This window comes from Hemiscyllium ocellatum, chromosome 23 (genome assembly GCF_020745735.1).
Source record: "Hemiscyllium ocellatum isolate sHemOce1 chromosome 23, sHemOce1.pat.X.cur, whole genome shotgun sequence".
Classification (NCBI taxonomy): Eukaryota; Metazoa; Chordata; class Chondrichthyes; order Orectolobiformes; family Hemiscylliidae; genus Hemiscyllium; species Hemiscyllium ocellatum.
The window spans coordinates 7,457,002-7,470,474 of NC_083423.1; positions in this window are offsets into that span (position 1 = coordinate 7,457,002).

Genomic DNA, 13,473 nt, shown 5'->3' on the forward strand with positions numbered 1-13,473 from the left:
CCCCAGTCCAACACCGGCTCCTCCACATTATCTTTTAATCCTGGCACAGTAACAACTAATGACATGGACTACTGCATTAAACTATGAAAAAACACAAGTTGTGCATTATTTTCATCAAAGTAGTAAAACCTCATTAAAAAATTGATGTGTTCAATGCAGAATATCAAAGTTAAATTATTTTGTATAATATATCCTTAATTAATTACGGTTGAGTATTACTGCTTTTATGGAGGTCTTCTGGTACAGTGTCCCTGCCTCCGAAACAGAAGGTCTTGATGGGCAAAGGTACTGGTCAGCTGTGATTGATGCAGTATGGTCCCTCTCCAGCTATTGGTTTTGGTGATCTGGTTCAGGAGATACTAACCATGGCAACAGACATACACACATTCTTTGGTTTGCTCATAGACCATTCAGTGAGGGGAAGCAATCAAGCTTCCTGTTTTTAGGCTGGATGGACCATTAGACCATATTAGACAATTGTTATAGTCTATTGACAATATCAAATAGACAATATCAATATCAACAGAAACAGGTGTAGGCCATTCTCACAATGGTGCTAGAAACATTCAAAACCATGTATAAAAAATGATTTGGAGGTGCCGGTGTTGGAATGGGGTGGACAAAGTAAAAAATCACACAACACCAGCAGGTTTAATTGGAAGCAGTAGCTTTCGGAGCGCTGCTCCTTCATCAGGTGGTTGTGGAGTATAAGATCATAAGACACAGAATTTATTGCAAAAGATTACAGTATGACGCCATTGACATGTCAGATTGAAAAAAAAAGTTTGTTATTTTAAAAAAAGAGTAATGCAGATATTTTCAGACATTAGAGTTTCATTTTCAAAAAAATACTGATTGCAAAAAACAAGATATGCGTACAGATTGATTTTCCAAATGGGCTACTCTGAGTTGATATTTCATGATTTAGATTTTATTGTTGTGCTTAATTTCACATTGCATCAAGGTTTCAATGCCATTCCATTGGAGCTTGTTTCTCTGTTTCACAAAAAACACAGTTCGCTGTCAATCAAAATGGTAAAGTGTTTAACCAGTTGGTTTAAAGCTCATTTCATGCAACTCAACTAAATTGACAGAAATGACAATATCGCTAATCGTAATGGATCTATACTGATCTTCTTTCTACACTTCTCAAGTAGCTAATGAGTTATGCAAACAGCAGAAATGACACATATGTTGATACCTAGGTGCATTATAATGTGCAGAAAACCTCACGCGAGATTGAAAATGATTCTCCATTACAGAATTTGCTGTAGATGTTCTTGTGGATTTCATGATAGAGAAATAGACTGATCTTATCTACATATCAAAACATGCAGCTTATTCTTGGTGAAGTGCTTATGCTTGAAACGTCAATTCTCCTGCTCCTCTGATGCTGCCTGACCTGCTGTGTTTTTCCAACACCACATTCTTGACTCTGATCTCCAGCATCTGCTGTCCTCACTTACTGGGTAAAAAGTGAGGTCTGCAGATGCTGGAGATCACAGTTGAAAATGTGTTGCTGGTTAAAGCACAGCAGGTTAGGCAGCATCCAAGGAATAGGAAATTCGACGTTTCGGGCATAAGCCCTTCATCAGGAAGCCTTCCTGATGAAGGGCTTATGCCCGAAACGTCGAATTTCCTATTCCTTGGATGCTGCCTAACCTGCTGTGCTTTAACCAGCAACACATTTTCAACTGTCCTCACTTACTCCCTACATGTCAAAACAGCCAATGAGTATATGCAGTGTGATCAGACAGCATTTTCAAAAACATATCCTTTCAAGGGATGTAGACATCGCTGATAAGGCCAATATTTGTTGCCCATCATTAATTACCCCCTTACTGAATGATTTGACGGGGCCATTTCAATGGGCGGTTGAGTCAATCACGTTAGGTCGGATCCAGAGTTATATTGAATCAGACCAGTTAAGGATGTCAGATTACCCAAAAATAGGGGAACACATCATGGAACCTGGTGAACTCAGCTCTGTTTTCCAGGGGCTGACAAGGTATCAGAATATTGGCCTATCTTATGACAAGGATGGGCCGGGTGCTGGCAGGTGGGACTAGATTGGGTTGGGATATCTGGTCGGCATGGATGGGTTGGACTGAAGGGTCTGTTTCCATGCTGTATATCTCTATGACTCAATGACCGGGCATACACCACACCCAAGATGGAGGGGTGAATGGAGGAAGAGGGTGATGGGTAATTGGTCAAGATATGTGAGAGCGGGTGGGGAGATTGTGGGTAGTAGTGGGGTGGAAGATGAAAGTCAGCAGTTTAACTCAAGCCTCTTTGTCAGCACCTTTCCCAATTTAAGCTTCTCAAAGAGAAGTGTCTGCAAAGATATTTGAGGGGCAGTTCAATAAGATTAAGCAGAGGAACTTAGATAGCTCTTAGTGAACACTGTGTGCACTGTGTGAAAGGGCAGCACTTGTTTTTGTCAAGATTTAGCCCATGTAGCTCTGCACCAAAGGAATCTGTGTTGTTCTGGGCTCCATAAGGATACTCACAGAGATAAACTTGCTGCAAGAGCACCATCAACTGATGCATGTTAGTCCACCTCAAATGTACTGGCCAGCCAGTGTAAATGCTTTCAATGAGTAAGCGTTGCACATTCCAAGGTCTAGAACTCCGTGTTGAATCTATCCTAAGAGAACAAGAAGATTGCTGGCTCTGACTCTGCTGCTCTGAATCTCCAGTTGCATCCAATTATCTCAATTTGCTTCAGTCTCCCATCTGCTTTAAAACTACTGACCGTATTAGTAACATTATTGCTTGGTTTATGACTAGGCTCGCCAATATTTTTCACAATCCATCGGGAGATCATTATTTTCTTCAAAATATTATTGTAATCATAAAACCCGACAATGATTATTCACTCTAAGAGCATTGCTTTAAGATTTGGGAAGATGTATTTGACATTATCCTTTCTCTTGGACTCTGAGTTTTAATACCAGGGTAAAACCTTCCTGTCAGACATGGGTTTCAAATTGAAATTATATACCTTCATTATAAGTAGATTTCCTAATAAGTAGAAGTCAGAGACAAAAAATACTCCCTAACATGTTGGGAATAATTGGCTCACTGTGGAAAGATTACAAAGTTAAATTTAGGATGTCATCAAGCCATATGCGATATGTGGATAGTTTGAAGCCATGTCAGCTCCCTGTGGAGTTATCCAGGAAGTCTCACTTCCCAGCTGAAGTCCCAAAGCCCTGTGGGTTATTTCCATCTTGGGGGAGTCAATGGCTGAGTGGTATTAATCCAGTGGCCTGATTAATACTCTGTGGATGGAGCTTCAAATCCTGCTATGGCAGATGGCAATAAAAGTCCAGAGTTGCAAGTCAACAATGTCCATGAAACCATTGTTGAATGAAAAGGGGAAAAGCCCATTTGGTTCATTAGTGTCTTTTAGGAAGGAAGTTGCCATCCTCACTTGGTCTGGTTTATACGGGACTCCAGACCCACAGAAATGGCCCTATGGGCAACTGGCCTAGCCAGGAACGCCCGTTTCCTGTGAGCATTTTTTAAAAATAATCTGTAGTATTTAGATTTTATTAAGAGGTTAATGATTAAGAAGCAATGGTCCAGAAATTCCTGTGGCCAGATACTCATTTCCGCAGGAGTATGTTGGAGTTGTGCACTGGGACCCTGTGGAAATCCTGACACAGCTGACTCCATGGGAATTACTCCCAAAACTGACTTTTCCTTGACATAAGCAATCCTCTGGAAAAGTCCCTTAGAGTTTGAGATTTGAATGTGAATGAGCTTTACTGTCACGTGTACGCACATGAGTACAGTGAAAAGTTTACAAGTCTTCACTTACAGCGCCATCTTAATACGAAGCTCTCTGGGTACAGATTCTTGAGAACAAATTCTCAGGGAAAAGAAATTAGAATGGTAAAGAAATAAGAAGTCTAGAGTTACAGACCCTTAAAAGTACAAAGTCATACTAATAAATTAGAAAAATAAAGAAAAAGAAGTTCGAAATAACAGCACTTTCATGATAATTTAATTTAAGATAAAAAGAAATTTAAACAAAAGGAAAATTTAAGACAAAGTTCACTTTATCTATTTCATGGTTCTGGCCTTGACAACTCGATGCCCCCGCACTCCACTTCCCCCCCACAATTGGAATCCTGTACTCAGAAATACCTCATCTTCAGGCACTACCATAGCTGCCAAGTTGAAGGACCCACCAGGTCACAGTGACAAGGAATGGCTGGTCCACACCACATTTCCTGCTGCAGCAGCCTCTCAGAAACTCCTTACTCACCCATAGCTGCCTGATTAGTTAAATTTGAGACAGTATGACACTTGTAGGAAATCCTGTATCATTAACTCCTTTAATCAGGGACGACGTTACCAAAACATCAGGTGAAAGATTTCCAAGGGTTTTTGACTTATTTAAGCTTAAATGATAGATACCCAGGAAGTGTTAGAAGATTAGATATCTGCTCTAAATCCTGAGTAACTGTTAACTGAATGCCCAAATCGCCAATAGATCCAAAATAACTCCTTCTGCCTGGTCCCTGACAACCCCATCATTGACAACAATAAACGGACGGGGTCAGAATGGCTGGAATAACAGGATGGGTATCAGAGTCACATGATGAGGCATGACAGTGGCATTTTCCCCTCACCATTAAAGGGCATAATGATCAAAATGTGATTGTCTGTTGTTGTAGCCAATCAAGGTCAGAAGTAGGGTTTTCAACTCTGATTGGAAAATGTGGGCCATTGTTTGGGAAGAAGTGCAGGAGGCTTTACTGAATAGAGCTCAATCTGAGAATCCTTGGAGAGGGCAGCAAAACACTCCCTTCCCCATGATGACAACCTCCATCTTACTTGGGAAAGAAAGGGAACACTACACTGATGATGATGTGTCTTACCCCCAAAACACAAAGAACTGCAGATGCAGAACATCTGAAGCAAAAATAGAAAGTGTGCATTTCTATCACACTCTGTTTCTGTGCGTCTTAACTCAGTAAGCATCAAAGGAATGTAATTAGAATCAATCCTGATGAATAGTACATCAGCAGTAATTCTGAGGTTGGGTACTATCATATCAGTTTCATTGTGTTGTGCTTCCAATTTGTATTTCTAGCTAGAATTCACACCTGATGTACTCCTTATATTGTGTCTATGCTTCATTGTTTATTGGTAATAAAAATATCTCAGGGACATCATAAGTTAAAATGAACTTTTAACGTGTCACTGATATGCATAATATTTTTGTGACAAAAATGAGGACTGCAGATGCTGGAAACCAGAGTCTAGATTAGAGTGGTGCTGGAAAAGCCCAGCAGGTCAGGCAGCATCCGAGGAGCAGGAAAATCGACGTTTCAGGCAAAAGCCCTTCATCAGGAATATTTCTGTGACCTATTCTATCATTACTTACGAATTAGTAACTGTCTTCAACCATGTGTGAACTCCAAATTTAACTTGGCAAAATTTGCAAAAATTTGCCACGTAACATTGATGTTCAATGTTATTAGGATTTCTGAGTCTTTTTGATCAGTCTTTACTTGTCTAATATTAGAATTAGGTTCGTGGCCATATGTATTCAAGTACAGACGAAAAGTGATGTGTTAAAGTACGTATGCATTTGAAAGTACTCAGGATTATTTTTCACTGTTAAGTCTGTTCAGGAAAGAGCTGATAGTGGTGTTTCATGCATTGTGTGGGGGCTGTTTCAAGTCTGAAGTGAACTCATGTGGATTAGGATATCTACTTGCCTGGTTAAAGTAGAAGTGTCTTTTTGAGTAAACAGTATGAAATTTATTGCATTACTACAACTGGTTCCTGTTTGTGTGGCTATGAACTATATGCTTATAGAGATTGTTCAGAACATATTAGATCTGGTCAGTCTTCTTTACTCTGCTCTGCATTTCATCATCACATATTGCACTCGATCAAGTATTAACCCTTTCTGACCCACAAACATCTCACCCAAGTCTTTTTCATCATAATTATTATGTTATTATCACAATATTTGTACATTGACATTTAATACTACTCCAATTCACACAAGTCTGTGAACTTACAAAATCAGATAATCCGGAGGTTTCATTATTCTCTGTGAATGTGTTCATTTCAAACTGAGAGGAATGGTGCTTTCTCAGGTTAAGTCACTGTCAAAGGATTTCAATGCTTTTTCAATAATTTTGCCCAATGTTTAACTTCTCTCTTGGCAAGTGATAAAATCCAATATTTCCAATTGTACATTTATGTGCTCAGATTCTGTTTTACTATTCACTTCAGAAGGTTTCTATACTTCAAGAATTAGCTGCACCAGAATGTCAAATTTTATATTCTGTTTCTAAAATCAAATCTTCTTAGCAATTCTATTTCTGAAGCCATAGCTTTCTACTGTGATTAGATTGTTAAATGGTTGTTAAATGTTTTATTCTGCTTTAATGACAGTTTTATCACACTTCACTGATGTACTGTGTAGCTTTCCTGAACTTCAAAGCCTTCTTGTGAATCCTGCACTGTCCTTGCCTCCTGAAAAAAAGTGTTCAATCAGAACCATGTTCCTCTTTAAATGATCTATTTTGCACAGCTTGGTAGGGGCTTGTATCCCCCTACTCTCTGCTTCTGGTATATCATTGTTATTGGCAGGTTGTGTGAATACAACTGAAATTATTACAATGACAGTTGGGAGCACATAAACCCTGGTTCTATCTTCTATGAGCTCCTTCCTTACTTTGACCAGCTACCTATGATATCTTCACAGTGGGTGGTGCTCACTGCACTCAGTCAGACCTTGCCAAAACGACAGTAACATTACACACGGCCCAACTTCATGTTTGTTGTTTTTGACTCTGATCAATTGTGTGCAAAATGGATAACTCATCCACTGCTGAACCATTTCTTACCAATAACAGTGAAAGTTCATCTCATAGATCTTGGAAAGGAAAAGAAACACAAACCTTCAGAAAAGATGCACCACTGGCCAACATGATCGTCTTTGCTTGATCTTGCTCTCACATTCCTATAACAACATATTCATCTTCTCCATTCAGATCTATTCATTCAAAACCCTCTTAATAAGTGTTCAGGGAATGGTTTGGAGTCGGTGGTTTTGGAATATGGAGTTTGTAGCAGAAACTGGAGAACATTTCTGTTTATTCAATATTAAGTGTGGGGCAAACCATGTGACAAAATGTTGAAGCAGTGAAGGGATTGAAAGAATGATGGTGAGGTTGGGTTCAGGGTCAATGGTACATGTGTGGATCCTGATGTACTTTCAGTTGACGTTGCCAAGGGCTGTTTGTAGATGAGAACTTCAACAAAACCAGGGCAAGGATCTTGCAAAACATTCAAGGTAATGAATTAGGCAAAGGAAGAGACGTCATTGTGTAGCCCCTCTGGGACTACGATGAGCTAGGTATGGATGGAACTGAGTGAGTGAAGTTCATTCCAACAGGACAACAAGTGGAGAGGCATTGGAGGAGGATGATGAGGTCAACCATATGAAAGGCTGCAAAGAATAAGGAAGGCTAGCTTACCATAGTCACAGTCACAAAAGATGGAATTCCATAAGGGTCATTTCAGCCCTAATTAATTATTTCAATGTCCCCATAGATATAAGCAAATTTAATAACTCAAAGATGTATCTGTGCAGTTTACGGGCTACATCAATGACACAGTGGCTCAATGGTTAGCACTGCTGCCTCACAGCAGCAGGGACCAGCCTCGGATGACTGTCTGTGTGGAGCTTGCACGTTCACCCCGTGCCTGCATGGGTTTCCTCCGGGTGCACCTGTTTCCACCCATAGTCCAAAGATGTGCAGGTTAGGTGATTTGGCTGTGCTAAATTACCTATAGTGTTCAGGGATGTGTAGGTTAGGTGAATTAGTCAGGGGTAAATGTAGGGAAATGTGTCTGGGTGGGTTACTCTTTGGAGGGTCAGTGTGGACTTGTTTGGTTGAAGGGCCTGTTTCCACACTGTCGGGATTCCACGAAGAGATGTAGATTTTACTGTCACGTGTACTCGAGGACAGGAGTACAGTGAAAAGTGTAGTGGACCTAATAATTTCCTAAAGAAATAAATCTGTAGTTCTGGTGTCTACATTTTCTAAGACACTGCGGCTACAGTATGTCCTCAAAATCATTGCATTCCTTTCTATTGTGCACTCTTCCAGAAGGTAACATGAAATTTGATGCGAATGGTGCTTTACAAAATGCAAAGCATTTCTTGAAGTGAAATGCATGTGCTCAAGTATGAAATGAAATGAAAGTAGCCTGAAATATATTTACAATCCTGGTCCTTTCATATATTATTGCTATCACCCTTCTGAGCTTTATCAAAATAGGTCCCAATTGGGAGGAAACTAGATTCACTCATCAATTAGCCACCACCATATAGCTTCCACAAGACAATACGCAGCTTATGGATCTGAAGAAATTGGATTCCTTTGCATTAATAATACATGTAACCTATTTAACTGAATGTAAATTCACAACAAAAACTAACCTTCCTTGCAAGACATTGTGTAAATACAGTCTAACCAGTGCCTTTTTATCAATTAAAACTTTAGTACAACCAAGGGAAATAGTCAGGAAATGTAATGAACAGGCGAGTGAAGGTAAATATACGATAAATTCAAAGGAAAATTAGCTAGGACTGATCATATTTTGAATATTTTCTAAATTAAATTTAAAGAAGGAATAAAGTTTGTTTTTCTGGCCTGACTTCTATTCATTGTACAATGTTATGTTTCATAGGAGAGGGAAGATTATTGTGTGCAGCACAGCACTCTTTGGGATTGAATCAGTTTCCTTTCAAGGAAGAGTCACCATAATCCCAGAGAGCCGTTCCCTCAATGCAGAGAGTCAACATGTGGTGGGTTTAACCTGAGGGTCACAATGCCTCAGATGAGGGATGAGTTTGAGAAGGAGGGATGTTCATAATAACCTCAGCTGGCATGGGAACTGAACCCATGCTGCTAGCATCAATCTGCATTGCAAACTAGCCAACTGAGCTAACCAAATGCCTAGGAGAAAGTGAGGACTGCAGATGCTGGAGATCAGAGTAGAGAGTGTAGTGCTGGAAAAGCACAGCAGGTCAGGCAGCATCCGAGGAGCAGGAGAATTGACGTTTCAGGCATAAGCCCTTCATCAGGAATTCTGATGAAGGGCTTATCCCTGAAATGTCGATTCTCTTGCTCCTTGGATGCTGCCTGGTCTGCTGTGCTTTTCCAGCACTACACTCCCTAACCAAATGACTAGGTGGTTCACTGGTGATGGTGCTCTGGGCTCAAGCTGATGCACTCTTTGCACCATGATACCTTTCTTTTGCTATATTCAGGGGATATGGGTGTTGCTGACTAAGCCAGTACCTACTGCGCTTGGTGATAGACAGCTGCTTTCTCGAACTGCTGCAGTCCATGTGGTGTAGGTATTTCAACAATGCGATTAACTAAGGTATTCCAGGATTTTGACCCAGTGACAGTGAAGGAGCGGTAATATTTTTCAAAATCAAGACAGTAAGTGGAGGAGATTTTGCAAGTTGTGGTGTTCCCATCCGTCCGTTGATCTTGTCATTCTAGATTTTAGTGGTCGTGCGTTTGGAAGGAGCTCCCTAAGGTGTCATAGAGTCATAGAGATGTACAGCATGGAAACAGACCCTTCGGTCCAACCTGTACATGCCGATCAGATATCCCAACCCAATCTAGTCCCACCTGCCAGCACACGGCCCATATCCCTCCAAACCCTTCCTATTCATATACCCATCCAAATGCCTCTTAAATGTTCCAATTGTACCAGCCTCCACCACTTCCTCTGGCAGCTCATTCCATATACATACCACCCTCTGCATGAAAAGTTGCCCCTTAAGTCTCTTTTATATCTTTCCCCTCTCACCCTAAACCTATGCCCTCTAGTTCTGGACTCCCTGACCCCAGGGAAAAGACGTTGCCTATTTACCCTATCCGTGCCCCTCATAATTTTGTAAACCTCTATAAGGTCACACCTCAGCCTCCAACGCTCCAGGGAAAACAGCCCCAGCCTGTTCAGCCTCTCCCTGTAGCTCAGATCTTCTAACCCTGGCAACATCCTTGTAAATCTTTTCTGAACACTTTCAAGTATCACAACATCTTTCCGATAGGAAGGAGACCAGAATTGTATGCAATATGCCAACAGTGGCCTAACCAATGTCCTCTACAGCTGCAACATGACCTCCCAACTCCTGTACTCAATACTCTGACCAATAAAGGAAAGCATACTAAATGCCTTCTTCACTATCCTATCCATCTGTGACTCCACTTTCAAGGAGCTATGAACCTGCACTCCAAGGTCTCTTTGTTCAACAACACTCCCTCTGACCTTACCATTAAGTGTATAAGTCCTGCTAAGATTTGCTTTCCCAAAATGCAGCACATCGCATTTATCTGAATTAAACTCCATCTGCCACTCCTCAGCCCATTGGCCCATCTGGTCCAGATCCTGTTGTAATCTGAGGTAAGAGCTGAAAAATGTGTTGCTGGAAAAGCGCAGCAGGTCAGGCAGCATCCAAGGAGCAGGAGAATCGACGTTTCAGGCATAAGCCTGAAGAAGGGCTTATGCACGAAACATCGATTCTCCTGCTCTTTGGATGCTGCCTGACCTGCTGCGCTTTTCCAGCAACACATTTTTCAGCTTTGATCTCCAGCATCTGCAGTCCTCACTTTCTCCTAGTAATCTGAGGTAACCCACTTCGCTGTCAACTACACGTCCAATTTTGGTGTCATCTGCAAACTCACTAACTGTACCTCTTACACTCGCATCCAAATCATTTATGTAAATGACAAAAATTAGACGACTCATCACCAATCCTTGTGGCACTCCACTGGTCACAGGCCTCCAGTCTGAAAAACAACCTTCCACTACCACCCTCTGTCTTCTACCTTTGAGCCAGTTCTGTATCCAAATGGCTAGTTCTCCCTGTATTCCATGAGATCTAACCTTGCTAATCAGTCTCCCATGGGGAACCTTGTTGAACGCCTTACTGAAGTCCATATAGATCACATCTACTGCTCTGCCCTCATCAATCTTCTTTGTTACTTCTTCAAAAACTCAATCAAGTTTGTGAGACATGATTTCCCATGCACAAAGCCATGTTGACTATCCCAAATCAGTCCTTGCCTTTCCAAATACATGTACATCCTGTTCCTAAGGATTCCTTCCACCAACTTGCCCAGCACCAAGGTCAGGCTCACTGGTCTAAAGTTCCCTGGCTTGGCTTTACCACCCTTCTTAAGCAGTGGCACCACGTTTGCCAACTTCCAGTCTTCCGGCACCTCACCTGTGACTATCGATAATCCAAATATTTCAGCAAGAGGCCCAGCAATCACTTCTCCAGCTTCCCACAGAGTTCTCAGGTACACCTGATCAGGCCCCAGGGATTTATACACTTTTAACTGTTTCTATATATCTAGCACTTCCTCCTCTGTAATCTGGACATTTTGCAAGAGTCTGGGTATCCATCTGCAATCCAGCTTCGAGTCATGGAGATGTGCAGCACGAAAACAGATCCTTCGGTCCAACGTGTCCATGCTGACCACATATCCTAACCTCATCTAGTTTCATTTGCCAGCACTTGGCTCATATTCCTCTAAACCCTTCCTATTCATGTACCCATCCAGATGCCTTTTAAATGTTGTAATTGTACCAGCCTTCACCACTTCCTCTGGCAGCTCATTCCATACACATACCACCCTCTGCATGAAAAAATTGTCCCTTAGGTCCCTTTTATATATTTCCCCTCTCACCCTAAACATTTGCCCTCTAGTTCTGAACTCCCCCACCCCAGGAAAAAGACCTTGTCTATTTATCCTATTCATGCCCCGAACGATTTTATAAACCTCTATAAGGTAACCCCTTAGCCTCCGACGGTCCAGGGAAAAAGGTCCAGCCTATTCAAACTCTCCCTATAGCTCAAACCCTCCAATCCTGGCAACATCCTTGTAATGTTGGTAAAAAGGCGAGTTACGTGTTATGATGTTTTAGGGCTTTGTGCCCTAGCAATGTGGAGCTGTGATTGACTTCTGTAACTGAATGACAGTGAATTTAGGCTACTTAAGATAAATTGGAGAAGATTCTGTGAAAGGACCTGTATCTTTGTTGCTGGTTATTACAGAATACACTTTATCTGATACTTTGTATGAAGAAGCTGAATATTCCATTGTCCAGTGACTGCGTGGGTCTTTAAATAATGGTATGGAATGCAGCATCCTTCCACTTACAGCACCTAATGATGTTAACGACTACTTTCAAGTCCGATAAAACACAATCAGCTACTGCTTCAGGTTCTGTGCACCATAGAAATGCCTCGGCATCATAACTGTGCTGTGTCCTTTTGACATCTTCCATTTTTCGACTGCAATCATCTTTCTATGGTGTATGTCTGTGTGTGTGTGTATGGTTGCCAGTTTATTTTACAGAGTGTTCACATGCAACAATTATTTCCCAGGGTTAAATGATTTTGTAAGCTTTCAGCTCATGCACGAGACATTGAAAGAAAGACAAACGTTACCATAGAGAGGCTATTTGAATGTAAGAAGATACTTTAGAACTGAAATATTAACTTTAAGTAGAATAAAATCTCGAAGTAATTTCAATAAGCGAGTTTTGAGAAGATTTGTAGCTCAGGTTGATGTGCTGGATGTAGGTGTGTTCACTGAGTTGGAAGGTTCGTTTTCAGACGTTTTGTTACCATACTAGGTAACATCATCAGTGAGCCTCCGGTGAGGCACTGGTGGTATGGCCCACTTTTTATTTATGTGCTTAGGTTTCCTTGGGTTGGTGATGTAATTTCCCATGGTGATGTCATTTCCTGTTCTTTTTCTCAAGGCGTGGTAAATGGGATCCAAGTCAATATGTTTGTTGATACAGTTCCACGCTTCTAGGAATTCTCTCGCGTGTTTCTGTTTGACTTGTCCTAGGATGGATGTGTTGTCCCAGTCGAAGTCGTGTCCTTTCTCATCTGTACGTAAAGATACTAGTGAGAGTGGGGCATGTCTTTTTGTGGCTAGTTGATGTTCATGTATCCTGGTGCTAGTTTTCTGCCTATTTGTCCAATGTAGTGTTTGTTACAGTCCTTGCAAGGTATTTTGTAAATGACATTAGTTTTGCTTGTTGTAAAACTTCACTCCTATGAAAACTGTGGAATTGGCTCTCCTGCATTTTTTGTTTGGGTTTAATTGAAATGTGGTAATTATGTGCTAAAAAGAGAAAAGTAAAAAAATTACAACTGACCAAGTGGGAATTCAGATAAATTCACCCCTCGTTCCTTGGATGCAACACTCCAACTTAAGACTCAATTTTGCATATTTATCAATCTATTTTATATGAAACTAATACATCATTTGAATGGTGACTCATCACTTGTATCAAGAGATGGTGGCCTAGAGGTATTATCACTTGGATCTGTTAATTCAGCAAACCCCAGTCATGTTTTGGGTTCCTGTGTGCAAATCCTGTCAC